The sequence below is a fragment of the Podarcis pityusensis genome (genome assembly GCF_964106645.2).
Source record: "Podarcis pityusensis genome assembly, chromosome: 7".
NCBI lineage: Eukaryota > Metazoa > Chordata > Lepidosauria > Squamata > Lacertidae > Podarcis > Podarcis pityusensis.
Genome location: NC_138031.1, coordinates 74,624,809 through 74,640,689, shown reverse-complemented (window position 1 = coordinate 74,640,689; position 15,881 = coordinate 74,624,809). Strand labels below are relative to the sequence as shown.

The 15,881-nt window shown below is 40.6% G+C and overlaps 1 protein-coding gene across 4 annotated transcripts in view; it reads right to left on the bottom strand.

Moving 5' to 3' along the window:
- Window positions 1–15,881, bottom strand: part of CDH12 (cadherin 12) — a 721,954-nt gene that overhangs the window by 156,131 nt on the left and 549,942 nt on the right. The gene's annotated exons all lie outside the window — the stretch shown is intronic.

The following is a 15,881-nucleotide window of genomic DNA, read 5'->3' as shown; positions in this document are numbered from 1 at the left end:
GAAGTATGTGTACAAAGACATGGGAGGAAGGATTATCTGAGGAGGTGGGGAAAAGGCAGGAGATAAGGCAGGAAAATAGGAGAAGAAGTTGCAGGAGATGGATAAAAGGTAAAGGTATGGTCAAGGACCCCTAGACAGTTAAGTCTAGTCAAAGGCGACAATGGGGTTTGTGATGCTCATCTCATTTCAGGCTGAGAGAGTAGGCATTTGTCCACAGACAGCTTTCCGGGTCATGTGGCCAGCATGACTAAACCACTACTGGCACGCAGAGGACCTTAATGAGTGCCAGAGTGCAGGGAAACGCCGTTTACCTTCCCGCCGCAGCAATACCTATTTATCTATGTGCACTGGTGTGTTTTCGAACTGCTAGGTTGGCAGAAGCTGGGACAGAGCAAAATGATGGAGAGAAAAGTACTTTAAAGGGGAAATTGGGGTGGAAAGTGTGTGTGTGTGTGTGTGTGTGTGTGTGTGTGTGTGTTCTAAATCTCTTAGAGCCTATGGATTAGCAAATACTGCCTAAAATGGGGAGGCTGTATCACAATACTGAACTTTGAAACTCCTTGTCGCAAGGAAGATGCTGTGGCAAAGAATTTAGCAATTTTCAAAGATGAATTAGGTATCAGTGGAAAGTGAAGTCTGCAATTGCCAGCTGATTATGCCAAACTCTGCCTTCAACTGACACCAGTTGTGACTGAATCTCTCTCTGTGCACCATCATTCTGTGTAGTAGTCAACCATCTCAAGCGTGTCTCAGGTGCAAAAGGTTTGAGAATCCCTGTTGTAGAACACAAATCATTAGCTCACCTAGTTATAAGTAGCTATAAATAATTCTGTAAATCAAGCATACCTGCTGGGTTCAGAAAGATAATCACACAATTTCTGCACTTTCTGAAGTTTAGTGAGTTATCACGCATTATAATTTTAGAGCACAATCCAATGAGAAGTTCTTATACAAGTTAAATTGCAAAGAATGGAAGCTGTCCCATTCAATATCTTGATGGATTGAACCTGAACCATTCACTGACTAATGTAATGAGTAACACATGACATGCAAAATAGCTATATAAAAAGTGTTTTCCAACTGCATTCTATAATTAGAGATTTTTCTGTTCACATTTATGAATCCCTCTGAATAATTGTAGCTATTTATTAACTTGATAACATTAAAAGGATGTAATTAAGTATTTCCACTATTAAGGACAAATAGAAGAGATTTCACTTAATTTAGGGCTTGAATTAATGAGCACAGTGACACAGAAGCTTTTAGTTCATTTTGGGTGGAACAAATGGCAGATAAGCAACAGGCAGTTTGTTGTTGGTACTATTACTAGTAGTGATAATAAAAACACAAGGCCTACATAGCTAAGTAGAGGCATTTCCCAAAGATTCCTACATTAGATAACCAACTACCTGACATTCAGAAGACATCTTAAGGCAGCCCTGTTCAGGGAAGTTTTTAACGTGTGATATTTTACTGTATTTTTGGTTTCTATGGAAGCCGCCCAGAGTGGCTGGGGGGGCCCAGCCAGATGGGCGGGGTATAAATAATAAATTATTATTATTATTATTATTATTATTATTATTATTATTATAGAAAGACAAGTTACAAAGGGGAAAGGAATTAGAATTTGCAAGGAGGCGATAGCATCCATCTGAGGGAAGACCAAAGAGATTAAACTAGTTGTACAACTTCACAAGCATTAGCAGACAGTGTGATGGGGCAGCATCACTCACCTGTCCTCCAATCAGTCATATTGTTGCTGCTTATTGGGACATAAAGGGGCAGGGCAGGCTGTTAAAATGACAAGTTGAATGTGCATGAAATGCTGTGTCTGAATGCACTGTATTTAAAATGTTGTAATGGGAAATTTATCTTCGGCAAAGAGGTTGCACTCTGGCAAATGCGTCAGAGAAGGCTGGTTATTTTTCCTTTAAGGTGAGATAAGATACCTGATGACTAATCTCTGGGAACTGGAGTCGCAAAGCTCTCACAGCAGGAAGCTGAAAAGTGAGAAGCCTGTGTGTGCTTGTTGGAGATGGCTAGTAGCAGCAGTTGCAGAGACATTCTGCCGTGATGAACAAGCTCAGTATCCCCCTTTGGGAAAGTTTACTGAACTGCATAAAGGACCAAACCTCACTGCTTGCCAGCAGTAGGTTACTTTATTTTGTAACGTTTATCTTATTGCAACTGGTATTCAAGACTGTTCTGCAGTAAAGTATTAAAGTGCATTCTTATGGTGGAGAACAGGGGCGCCATCTGGGGGGAGGGAAAGGGGCCAGAGACTCCCCCATATTTTTAAAACCTTTTGCAGCGATCCTCAAAAGTACGTGCCAGGATGAAGACGCTTGGCCCTGGCACATCCCTTTGAGGGGCACCAGAGCGCCTTCCTGGAAGGCATGTTGGCGATCTCCAAAAGGGACACACAGGAAATAGAAATACGTCATTTCCTGCTGCAAAGTCATCCTCAAAACAAAGCATTTCACTGTCTCCCCTCCACCATAACAGTAACTGGAACCAGTTTAGGAAAAAGTAAAGTAAAAGAAGTGAAGTTTTGGAAAAAGGAAAGGATTATAATGCTGGATACATAGGGAACTGGGAGGATAAACCTGTTTCTTATCCCATTTTCCTCCCCAAATGACCTGTAGGCAAAGTTTATTTCACCTTGGTATATAATGAATTGTGCCTAAAACTGGATTTGTTAAGGGCTCTTTCCACATGCAGCTGCTGTGGTATGGATGTCACTGCCTTGTGGCCTGACCGCACAGTGTTGGGTAGTGTCTATGTGATTGCCTTTACTTTGTATACTTTTAAACTTAGGATGGTCCTGTGTCCTACATTACAGAAGACAGGCCTCTATTTGAGTGTGTCCTCTGAGGGCTGTTGAAGTCTGATTTTAAGATAAGAAACTAGAAGTAATAAAGAGTGGGAACATTGAAGTTTCCCATCAACAGTTAGTAGCACCTGGTCAGCAGACTGAGCAGGCAGACACACCACTCTCCATCTAACCCTGTGGTGCCCAACGTGGGGCACGCGCCCCACAGGGGGGCAATTTTATTTTTAAGGGGGGCAATTCAAGAATGAGTTATTAACAGTGAATGGCCTTTTAGGCTTCTTCCACATGAATAGGAGTTTACTTTTTGAATAATAAGAATTATATGTCATGGGGGGTGGGGGGGTGGCAATCAGGGTTTTAGAGATGCTTAGGTGGGGCATGGCCAAAAAAGTTGGGAAGCACTAATCTAACACAATATGATGAGATGTAAAGATTTTTAAATATGCACCAATACACATATGCAAATTTGTTACCTCTTTTGTTCACTTCTTCTGATGCAATTTATCTGCCCTGACATTGTATCTGCCCCCACCAACCCCCATTCATTTTTTCTGTTTTGCAGATGAGTAAAATGGTAAATCACACTGGGCCCATTATTTCGGATGCTGTTAAAATGAAAGTCTCTCCCATTTTTCTTATGTGTTGCGGGGGGACCAAATGTTCACATGTCAAGAAGCATACAATAAAGTCTTTGAAATTATTATTTTTTCCTAAGATCAAATATTTGCAGAGCTACTCTTTTTATTATATTGTTCTTATAAGTAACTATTATACTAATATTAGTTACTTGTAGGCTGATTTCTTTTATCATTAAGGATATATAATTAAAGATTCTAGAAAATCTAAGTTCTGAGAAGAGAAGAAACATAATCTATGGTTATTTCCACCCTGAGACAGGAGAAAGGTTTGTACCAACACCCACACTAAAAAGAAAAGTTCAGTTCCCCTTCCACTAAAACTGGTTTGTTTCAAGATCTTAAAGGGCAACCAGATATATATATATGCAAAATGTGTGTGTGTGTGTGTGTGTGTGTGTGTGTGTGTGAGAGAGAGAGAGAGAGAGAGAGAGAGAGAGATTAATAAAACGAGAGATTAAAGGGCAGTGAAAATATGTTTAAGTTAAAATGCCTGACTGATCCTTGTGTTCAGAAAGGATTAATGTGTGGTATTTGAAGCGGAGAAGAAAGTACAGACATCTACTCCATAAAGTTCGCATTTCACATGAAGACTTTCTTAGCAATTTTTACAAGGCCATTCTTCCACCACTGGACTCTTTCCTGGGTCGTGCTTAGGGCAAACCATGAATAATACACAAACACATCCCTGCTTGTTATTGGGTTGTCTGCCATTAATGGCAGGCATGTAAGCGAGGCACCCATTATATTTTGGCCTGGTAAAAGTGCTTGGGTTTAGTACATGCGAAATGCATTTCTTTTAACCACTTTATTTATTTAAAAGATCAGAGGGCTTCCATGCTCCTTCCTTTTTAATGCACACATACACTATACGGTATTACAATCAGACCAGGCTCATCAATAATGTAATTCCCAGGTCCGGCAGATTAACAAGCACCAGCCTTCAGCTCTGTGGCTGCTGCTACCTGCCTAATTTGGATGGCAAAATGTCAACAACAAATACAGCCTGCTGTTCCACAACCCTACCTTCCTGTATCTAGATTACAGTGGAAAATAATTGTTTAGGGTGGTGGGGTCTTCAGAACAACACTTTATGATTCTGTGGTCACCCCTAAACCACTTGCTGCTCAATTCAGCAGGAGCTCCCAGGGAGGTTCTATTCAATACAGAATGCCTTTCTGTAAATCTCAGCCTCAGGCCATTTCTGTCAGTCAGGGGAGCTTTTAAGGTATCATACAGGGAACCAAAAGTAATGTAAAAAGATTGACAGGCTCAGAAGGACACCCCCACCCCTCTGAGGCTGGAAGATGGCATTCAAGCACAAATATGAACCATTTGTAATCCATTCTCCATTGTGCGTGTTCTCTGTGCAGGGAGAAAAGAATGGCTTTTCTTAAGCAAGAAGCTTAAGGTATTGTGACATAGCTCACACAACCTTTCTTCCCATAAGCTTCAGGCCTTGTTTATCTGTACAAATGGCAGATACCAGTACAAAATTGCTACTGGACTTCAGATTGCAAGAGTTGCATCAAATGGACAGATGATTCCCAACAAAGGGGTGGTAGTGGTAGGAATTCCTGCACATGCAGAGATATGATCTCATAAAGTTACAGAAAGAGTCCTGCTGGACCAGACCAGAGATTTATCAGACTGGATGAATCCCAAGCCGGTATTAAGATTGCCGGAAGCAATATCAACAACCTCAGATATGCAGATGACACAACTTTGATGGCAAAAAGTGAGGAGAAATTAAAGAACCTCTTAATGAGGGTGAAAGAGGAGAGCACAAAATATGGCCTGAAGCCCAACATCAAAAAAACTAAAATCATGGCCACTGGTCCCATCACCTCCTGGCAAATAGAAGGGGAAGAATTGGAAATAGTGACAGATTTTACCTTATTGGGCTCCATGATCACCACAGATTTTGACAGCAGTCACAAAATTAAAAGACGCCTGCTTCTTGGGAGAAAAGCGATGATAAACCTAGCCAGCATCTCAAAAAGCAGAGACATCACCTTGCAGACAAAGATCTGTATACTTAAAGCTATGGTTTTCCCAGTAGTGATGTATGGAAGTGAGAGCTGGACCACAAAGAAGGCTGATCGCCGGAGAATTGATGCTTTTGAATTCTGGTGCTGGAGAAGACCTCTTGAGAGTCCCATGGACTGCAAAAAGATCAAACCTATCCATTCTGAAGGAAATCAATCCCGAGCGCTCACTGGAAGGACAGATCCTGAAGCTGAGGCTCCAATACTTTGGCCACCTCATGAGAAGAGAAGACTCCCTGGAAAAGACCCTGATGTTGGGAAAGATGGAGGGCACAAGGAGAAGGGGACCAACATGAATTTGACGAAACTCCGGAGGCAGTGGAAGACAGGAGTACCTGGCATGCTCTGGTCCATGGGGTCATGAAGAGTCGGACATGACTAATCAACTAAACAACAACAAACGTCCCAGAGTGGACAACCAGATGCTATGGGAATCTCACAAGCAGGACATGAGGCAGTAGCGTCTACCGCTGTTGTTCCTCAACAACTGATATTCAGAAGCATAACTTCTCTGCTTCTGGAGTCAGGATATAGGCATTGTGATTTGTAACCCCCATGGTTCTGCCCAACTGGTGACCATCAACCCATCACTGTGGAAGCAAATCCCATAGGTTAAGTATGGTCCAGGTGAAGAAGAACTTCCTTTTCTCTGTTCTGAATCATCTATCGTTCAGTTTCATTGGACAACCCCTGATGATAGTATCATGAAAAGGGGAGAAAAGCTTCTCTCTATTCATTTTCTTTACACCATGCATAATTCCTAAAATTCAATCTATAAAAAATATCTACATGAAATATACCCATATGGACATCTACAAATGTACATTTTTCCTTATTTGTTTATGTGCAGGGGACCAGCTTGAATAAAATATTTGGGGGCCTGTATAAGCCTCACCCCAATCCTAACAATGAAGGTACGTAGTGCTGGTGAAGCACTATTCCCCACTTTTTATCCCATGGATTGTGGTGCAGTGGATCCCTCATATATTTGCAATGTATTCATGGGGAGGCCTTTACATGGGACAATTCTCTATTTGAAGGTGTCCTGCATCTGAAGGTCTATCCTGTTCATGTTCAAGGAAGGAGAAGAGAGGCACTAAAGTTGCTCATCAACAGTCCACATCAGGGCAGCAGATTGAACAGATACAAAGGCCACATCAACCCTAATGGTGAGATATATTGAGTTTCTATGTAAATCTTCTAAATTTCTATCTTTGGTTAATGCATTTCTGAGGGGTGGGGAAAACAATACCTAAGGTTGTGTAGAAGAGCCCATTAGGCTGCTCAACTCAATAGACAATTCAAACTCCTATGAGTCATGGCTGGTGAGTGTTTTAGAATGAGTTCCAAGGCTCCAATACCATTTCTATGGAAAACACTGAGCTGATGTAAAGCCTCAAGACTACACTATCTGCTCTAAAAATATTACCTTGGCAAAGTAAAATGGGCAGACAACAGAGCTACTCCTGCAGCTGCACAAAACCTGAAGAATTCTGCTGAGACAAAAATGTAACATGAACAATACAACCTCACTGACAACAGTCAGAGGAGTTATAAAACGCAGCATAAATTGCAGAGGAGAAATCAGGGAGAGGGGCGCATTTCAGCACCTCCTGAAATATTGCAACCATAGAGCTCCTGCAACATGCACAATATTTCAAACTCTGGTATTAGGTGGGAAATCTAATATGTTATGGTCCCACATTCCAAAGCACACACCACCCAAGAAAAAAAGCACATTTCCTCTTCTTGTGGAGGTTGTAGCAAATTCACTTACCACCACCAAAGCAAGGTGGGGCGGGGAAGAGCACTGTAAGCAAATCGAGGATAGTGCCCACTTTTTGCATACTTTTCATGATCTCAATGCTCATCCAGCTCCCCATGCAAAACTTTGAAAATGCCAAACACCCAAGCTATCATGCCAGTTTGTGTGAACTGTGATATTCTGATTCACTCAAAATATCTGAAGGAAGCCACAGCTGTCAATTAAGCTTGTCTTTTAAACTTCTTGGAGCAGGTACTTCTTTTTGTGCTAGTGAAAGTGGTCAAGTTGTTTTAGGACCGGATGGGCTGACTTCTAGATATTATAGATCTTTGAAAGAGTGGCTATTACAACCTTTAAAGGAAGTCTGCAATGAAATATTGGAAGGGAAAAGGGCACCAGAGTCTTGGAAGGAGGCGTACATTACACTTATACCAAAGACAGAGACTGAAAAGACGCAGCTTAAGAACTACCGCCCCATATCATTACTTAATGTGGATTACAAAATTTTTGCAGACATTTTGGCCAAGAGATTGAAAAAAGTATTGATGGAAGAGATTCATAAAGACCAAGCGGGCTTTCTCCCGGGAGGACACTTGTCCGATAATTTGAGGAATATAATTGATATTTTGGAAAAACTAGAAGTGAACATAAATACCAAAGCTGTTTTGATATTTGTGGATGCGGAGAAAGCTTTTGATAATATCTCTTGGAGTTTCATGAAGAAGAACCTACAGGGGATGGGGGTAGGCCAAGGTTTTGAAAACGGTATAAGTGCAAATTAATTCAGAACAAAAGGCTAAACTAATTGTAAATAATGTGGTGACGGAAGAATTTAGGATAGAAAAAGGGACAAGACAAGGTTGCCCAATTTCCCCATTGCTTTTTATATCGGTCCTGGAGGTTCTGCTGAACATGATTAGAAGGGACCGGTTGGTTAAAGGTATACAGGTCGGAGCCAAACAGTACAAACTGAGAGCATTTGCAGATGACTTAGTATTGACGTTACAGGAGCCAGAATCTAGTACCAAAAGAGTTTTAGAACTGATTCAAGAATTTGGTCAAGTTGCAGGATTTAAGTTGAATAAGTTAAAGACCAAGGTTTTAGAGAAAAATTTAACACCAATGGAGAGAGAGGTTTCAGAATGAGACAGGTTTAACAGTGGCTAAGAAAGTTAAATATTTGGGACAGCAAAAAATGGGAATTTATTCAAAGACAACTATGAAAAATGCTGGGCTGAAGTGAAAAAAGATTTAGAAATTTGGTCAAATTTGAAGCTTTCACTGCTGGGCCGTATTGCTGCGGTAAAAATGAATGTATTGCCTAGAATGTTGTTTTTGTTTCAAACATTGCAAATTGTGGACAAAATGGACTGTTTCAAGAGGTGGCAGAGAGATATTTCTAAATTTATCTGGCAGGGCAAGAAGCCTAGAATAAAATTTAAAATATTAACAGATGCAAAGGAAAGAGGTGGATTTGCCCTGCCAGACTTTAAACTTTACTATGAATCAGCAGCTTTCTGCTGGTTGAAAGAATGGTTGCTTCTTGAAAAGACTGACATTTTGGATTTAGAAGGTTTTAACAATGTATTTGGATGGCATGCATATCTGTGGTATGATAAGGTCAAAGCACATAAAGCATTTAAAAATCACATCGTCAGGAAAGCATTGTTCAATGTCTGGATAAGATACAAGGACTTATTGGAAAATAAAACTCCAAGGTGGCTGTCACCGATGGAAGCAAAAGCTCTGAAAAAGCTCAATATGGAGGCCAAATGGCTGAAATATTGGGAAATTTTGGAACAAGATGGAGATAGACTGAAATTGCAGAGTTTTGAGAAATTAAAAAACAAAGTGCGAGACTGGCTTCATTATTATCAGATAATGGAGGCATATAATCTGGATAAGAAAATTAGAAACAGAACTATTAGAACCCAAAACTAAGATTTTGTCAAAGATGTATAACTTGCTGTTGAAATGGAATACTCAGGATGAAACGGTGAAATCTGCTATGATTAAATGGGCACAAGATGTTGGTCATAACATAATGATGGCTGACTGGGAACAGTTATGGACCACAGGTATGAAGTTTACGGCACGTAATGCCCTAAGAGAGAATATTATGAAAATGATTTACAGGTGGTACATGACCCCAGTCAAGCTTGCAAAAATTTATCATTTGCCCGATAATAAATGTTGGAAATGTAAAGAAACTGAAGGTACATTCTTTCACCTTTGGTGGACGTGCCCAAGGATTAAGGCTTTCTGGGAAATGATATATAATGAACTGAAAAAGGTACTTAAATATACCTTCCAGAAGAAACCAGAGGCCTTTCTCCTGGGCATAGTCGGTCAATTGGTGCCAAAGAAGGATAGAACCTTTTTTATGTATGCTACAACAGCAGCAAGAATACTCATTGCAAAGTATTGTAAGACACAAGATCTACCCACTCTGGAAGAATGGCAGATGAAGCTGATGGACTATATGGAACTGGCAGAAATGACTGGCAGAATCCGAGACCAGGGAGAAGAGTCGGTGGAAGAAGATTGGAAGAAGTTCAAAGATTATCTACAGAAATATTGTAAAATTAATGAATGTTAGAACGATGTTGGATAGAAATTAAGTGGTTTCTAGCTGTAATGCTTTAAGGGAATATGAAAAAGGGGTTGTTAAGAGGTAAAAATCTAACGTTACTATTTTAAGACCAAAGAATAGGATAAATAAAGAGGGTAAGGATTTCCTGAACCAACAAACTGAACTGGAATACAAAAAAGGGAGGTATGAGGAGGTCCGGGAAACAAGCTAAAGAAAAATAAGCAATGGAAAATCTGAGTGTTTTTAATCATTTTTATTTTGTATTTTTTTTCTTTTTCATTTTGTATTGTAATATTTTTTTAAAAAATCCTAATAAATATCTTATAAAAAAAAAGAATGAAAAAAAAAGTTGTTTTAGGACAGCTCCACTCAACTTTTTTTTCTTCAGTGTTACATCAATGTCAAAGGAACAGTAGGGTCTTATTTCAAGAATACAAACTTCTTGAAGGAAATCTGTATCATTTTGTCAATGATCTAGAGGATTCCTTTAAAAACAAACAAACTGCAAACATTCTCTGTATATATGTAAAATTTATCAATGTCAAAGTCTGATGATAGACTTCCATGAAAACACCTTTCATCCAGCTTACTCAGGAGTGATGTCATGTGATTGAATATAACCCAAAGAAAAACTTGTCCAGAATTCTAATTGACAATGACTAAGATTTCAGATTGTGACTGAAATGTGCCTTTCAATGTACAATTGCTCAAAGCTGCTGTAATGAAGGTGAGTCTGTTTTAAGCTTGCTATCAATCTTGCTAATTTGAGCTATACTGTGACTCATTAATTGCTTAACAGACTGCTATGTACTGGAATGAACTAGCATGCAAATCAACTCAAAAGCTTACACTTAAAGGTTTAACATCTAACTGGCAAAATGCCTGCCATGCTTACAGGAAAGGCCAAGTCAGGGTCTAGGTATTGTATGCTTGTGAAACATGGACCACTTATAAATGCTGTCTCCAGCTCCTCAAAAGATTCTATCAATGGTGTCTCCAAAAAATTTAACACATTGCTTGGGAAGACAGGCAAACTAATGCCAGTGTACTGGAAGAAGCAAAGATCACCAGTGTCAAAGCAATGATTCTTCAACATCAACTTCGTTGGCCTGGTCATGTTGTGTGGATGCCTGATTATTGTCTTCCAAAGCAACTACAGTGGTACCTCGAGTTACAAACGCCTCAGGTTTCAAATGCTTAAGGTTACAAACTCCACTAACCTGAAGAGTTACCTCGAGTTGAGAACTTTGCCCCAGGATGAGAACGGCAATCATGTGCCAGCAGCACAGCAGCAGCAGCAGCAAGAGGCCCCATTAGCAAAAGGACGCCTCTAGTTAAGAACAGTTTCAGGTTAAGAAAGGACCTCCGGAATGAATTAAGTTCGTAACTAGAGGTACCATTGTACTCTATTCTGAATTTAAAAATGGAAAGTGTAATGTCGGTGGTCAACAAAAGAGGTTTAAAGACTTTCTCAAGGCAAATCTAAAAAATAGTAGTATAAACACTCACAAATGGGAAACACTGGCCTGTGAGCGCTCCAATTGGAGAACAGCCTTTTACCAAAGGTGTCATGGGCTTTGAAGATGCTTGAACTCAGGATGAAAGGGAGAAATGTGCTAAGAGGAAGGCACCCTTGGCAAACCTTCACCATGATCAACTCCTGCCCAGAAACCTATGTCCCCACTGTGGAAGGACGTATGGATCCAGAATTGGCCTCCATAGTCACTTACGGACCCACTGTTAAAACCATGTTTATGGAAGGCAATCTTGCTTGGCTATGAGTGCCAAAGATTGCAAGGATTCTCGGTGGCTGCAATGCATATCTGTGCCACCAGATGCAGTCAATTGCTTCTGACACATGGCTATTTCCAGGGACCTTTCACTAAGGATGGGCAAACATGTCAATTTCAGTTTTTCTCTGTTTATCCATTTTCTAATCTTAAGTTCAGTTCTCCACATTTCCAGAACAGTTTGCAGGGTTTTTTTAAAGTCCTCGTGAAACTTCATCAGCATGTTAGTGCAAAATTCTCCAACAGAGTGATTGAAATGGGATAAGGACAGACATGAAGGAAAAGATAGAGAAGCTGCAGCTCTTGTGGGTCCGATTCAGAGTAGCCAGAGTTTCAGGAGATTGCAGATACAGTTTCCTCCCTATCGTGTCTCAAAATATACCCTTTATTCACATTTAAATGCAGGCTGGTAATGGGAATAACTGAATTTCTGCACTTTTGAAAAGAAAAATTCCACCTGTATCCCAGACACCACTGAGAGGAGAATTGTCATGCATAATACTTAGTTCAAGGATAGAGAACATTTTGTCTATCAATGACCATTGACCCACAACAGAAAAAGCAAAACCATCAGTGGCCACATGCAAGTATTAATTAATTGAGTTCCAGGTTGTTTATTACATTACCAAAAAGCCCTATACAGTGGTACCTCGGGTTACATACACTTCAGGTTACATACGCTTCAGGCTACATACGCTTCAGGTTACACACTCCACTAAGCCAGAAATAGTGCTTCAGGTTAAGAACTTTGCTTCAGGATAACAACAGAAATTGGGCTCTGGTGGCGTGGCGGCAGCAGAAGGCCCCATTAGCTAAAGTGGTGCTTCAGGTTAAGAACAGTTTCATGTTAAGTACGGACCTCCGAAACGAATTAAGTACTTAACCCAAGGTACCACTGTACACTTCACTTCATTTATGTATTTATTACATCTGTATTCTGCCTTCCCCTCCCAAACGAGCCTAGGACGGTAAAAAAACACAAGTGGCAAATAAACAACATTTAAAACATCTCAGCTCCAAAGGTTTGTTTAAAGAGGGTGTTCAATAGGTGCCAAAAAGAAAATAGAAACTAATATTCAAGAGGCTAATTCCAAAGGGTAGGTACGCCACAGCAATGAAGGCCAGTTTCTTTCATTGTGTGGAACGGACCTCCTGGTAGGATGGAATCTGTGGGAGACCCTGACCTGCCCAGCACAGAGTACCAACTGGGTATGCTGGTACCAAGCTGTACAAGGCTTTATAGAGTACTGCCAGCAACTTTAACTTAACTTGGTATCTCATTTGCATCCAGTGTATTGCAATGTCTAGAAAGTTCAAGATCCATCACAGCTGCTATTGTTGTCATTATTTGTCACATAGAAGTCACGGTCATGAAGAACTAGGGCTACTCACCTATCCGGGAATCCTTGCTTTTTTGTCCGTAGGGTTAATGGCTGTCACCCTGACCACTTCAGTTGGATGGGCTGCCACTTACTTCCCCATTCCTCACACCCACCTCATTATTGTCCAGTAGTCCTTTCACTGGTGCCACCAGCCAATTCCTCACCCACCCAGAAAGAGTTGCACCTGAGAAGTCCACAAGCAAGGTATGCTGGCAACCGTCTTTGCCTGCTCCTAGCTCCCCATCAAATGATGTTTGCAGGTGTACTGCCTCTGTGCTTGTTGCTACCATTAGCTAATATGCCTAAGAGCCTTCTTCTCTCTCACAAATCTGACTAGTTTAAAGCCATTTAAACCAATGTCCCTTCTTGGATCTGGTGCCAGAGACTGTCATACATTAATTATGACTTCTGCGAACATAGAATTACTTTTTTATTATTATCCAGAACTGACAGCCAATCAACATCAGTCGACAAACCAAACTTACACAAGAGGGAGGAAAATGTTTTTCTCTATCCCCTTACTTATAAAACTCTTATGCTGTCCCTTTCTAGTTACACCTCCCCCCCACAAAAAAAAAATGCTGATGAAACTGGAATTATTAAAAGCAAATTATCCAGCTACGTGTCTGTCAGTCCCTAGGTATTTATTATTATTATTATTATTATTATTATTATTATTATTATTAATGTATTTCTAAAACAGAGATAAGACAGCTTTGGTTGGGAAAATGTCACAACAGTGTTGAAACAACTAAATTTTCCCTTCAGAACTTTCCTAGGGGAGTTCTCCAGGCTTACCCACTATATAACTCTTCAATGTGTTCTTTCTTTAAAGGGGAAAAAAAGAGAAAGAAATTACACTAACTCCCTAAGTAAGATAAAACAGGATTTTTGCTTGACCTACATGATTAGGAACCCTCAAGCGTCTCTCGTGTGCACTCTGCACGTTTCCCAGACTGATGACTAATGAGTTGAGTAATTTTACAACAGATGCTGAGTTGGCTTCCAGCACTCAGGGGCCTTGGCAGCCCTGAAATGTAGCTGTAACATCTCCTAAAAATTCACGCTGTATCTTGGATAGGAGATGGAAAGCTATTTTAACAAAAGGGTACTTTCATGTAGGGATGGGGCAAGCTTTTAACGCAGGGGTGCTGGGGTAAGCAAGTACTCCTGCTTGATCACAGTGAACAAATTCAAGGTATTCAAATCTGATCAAAGGAGACAACCACCACTCCCCTGCCCTGTCAATGACCACTAACCATGATGGCTGTTTTGCATGCCTGTTGCTGGGAATCGCAGGGGCAGAAAGCACTGTTGTGTTTGGGTCTTGCTTGTAGGTTACCCACATCTGGTTGGCCACTATGAGAATAGGATACTAGATTATATGGCCCACTGGGTTGATCCAACAGGCTGTTATCTTAATTACTCTTGCCTCCGAGCATCTTTCCCTGCCAGGGATTATGGAGCTTGTATTATAGTGCAGGGGTCTCTAGATGGTGAGCTTCTGAGATAACAGAACTCTGAGGTCCACCAGCTGGAACAATGAGCAAAACAGAGGAGGGAGGATGTATTTTGAGAATGAAAAATAGGTCACTTCCAGGCTGGCTCTTACCACAAGGCAAGAGTGAACTGGCCACCTCAGGCAGCAGATGGCAACAGTCAGGACGTGGTGGCCAGATATTGAGAGGCAACCTACTGGTGCCTCCTATGCCAGTTTTCAGCTCCCAGGATGATGCCACCCTATTGTCACTGTCAAAATATGATTTAAGTGTCATTTCAATAAGCTTCTGTATGGGGTATGCTGCCTTTTGCCTCAGGGAACAAAATTGCTCAGCCCAGGACAAAAACCCACTCCTGGTTTTCTCCAGATCATTCTTTGTTTCAGCAAACCTAATTTTGATAGGGAGGAAACCTGTTGCTGTTAAGTTAGCAGTTTGAAGGCCCCTCCAGATGTTCTTGTTGAGCATTCATTATTGGGGTGGTTAGACGCAATCACACTTTCAACACCATATGTCTCTAAAAGCGATTTCGGGCTATCATTCAGCTTCCTTTGTAACTGGCACGTTGCTTCCAGGAAAGAAAAGAAAAACCCAGTTGCAAATATTATGGAAATGAGTGCTAAACTTCTACTGTATCTCTGTATACTTCTGGAAGTGGTTGTTACATTGTGCAAAAGCTCGAATCAATGTGGTGCTGAAATTAACAGTCAGGGGAAGGTAGAGGAAATGGAATAAAACCGCTTTGTGAATGCAGCCTTCATGTTTCTTGGTTAATGTAATCACATAAACCAAATCTCACTGGTTATGTAGCATTGCAACATCATCCTGCTGATGATCCTTGTTTGGCTTGCATTACCCATGTGACCAGTACAGGAAGAAAAAGCAGAAATAAGTGGAAGGGGAAATAGCTGCAGCTTGAGGGAAAAAACTAGTACTAAACAGGAGAGTGGGGAAAGGCGAATTTCGTAAAGAGGGTTTTACAGAGAGTATTTCAACCCCATGGAAATGATTGAAGAATATTTAGAATACCGCTGCTTAAAGCTAAAATCAAGTTATATGTTCTATTGTAATGCTTTCTTGAATTCAATAGGTGGAACTGCAATCAATAGATTTAATATAATGTTTATTGTGTCTAGCCTTTGAAAATAAGCATAAATTTGTCTGTTCATTGTAGCTTGTCAGCATGAGGTTTAGATACAAAATCAATGATACATTTGTAAAGTTAAGCTTCCCTGAAGCCGTGCATTGACACGGTCCCTGATGAAATACTGTCTCTGCAAAACGCACCAACAATGAATGGCATTGTAGTGAGAGATAATGCCGCTACGTGCAGCAG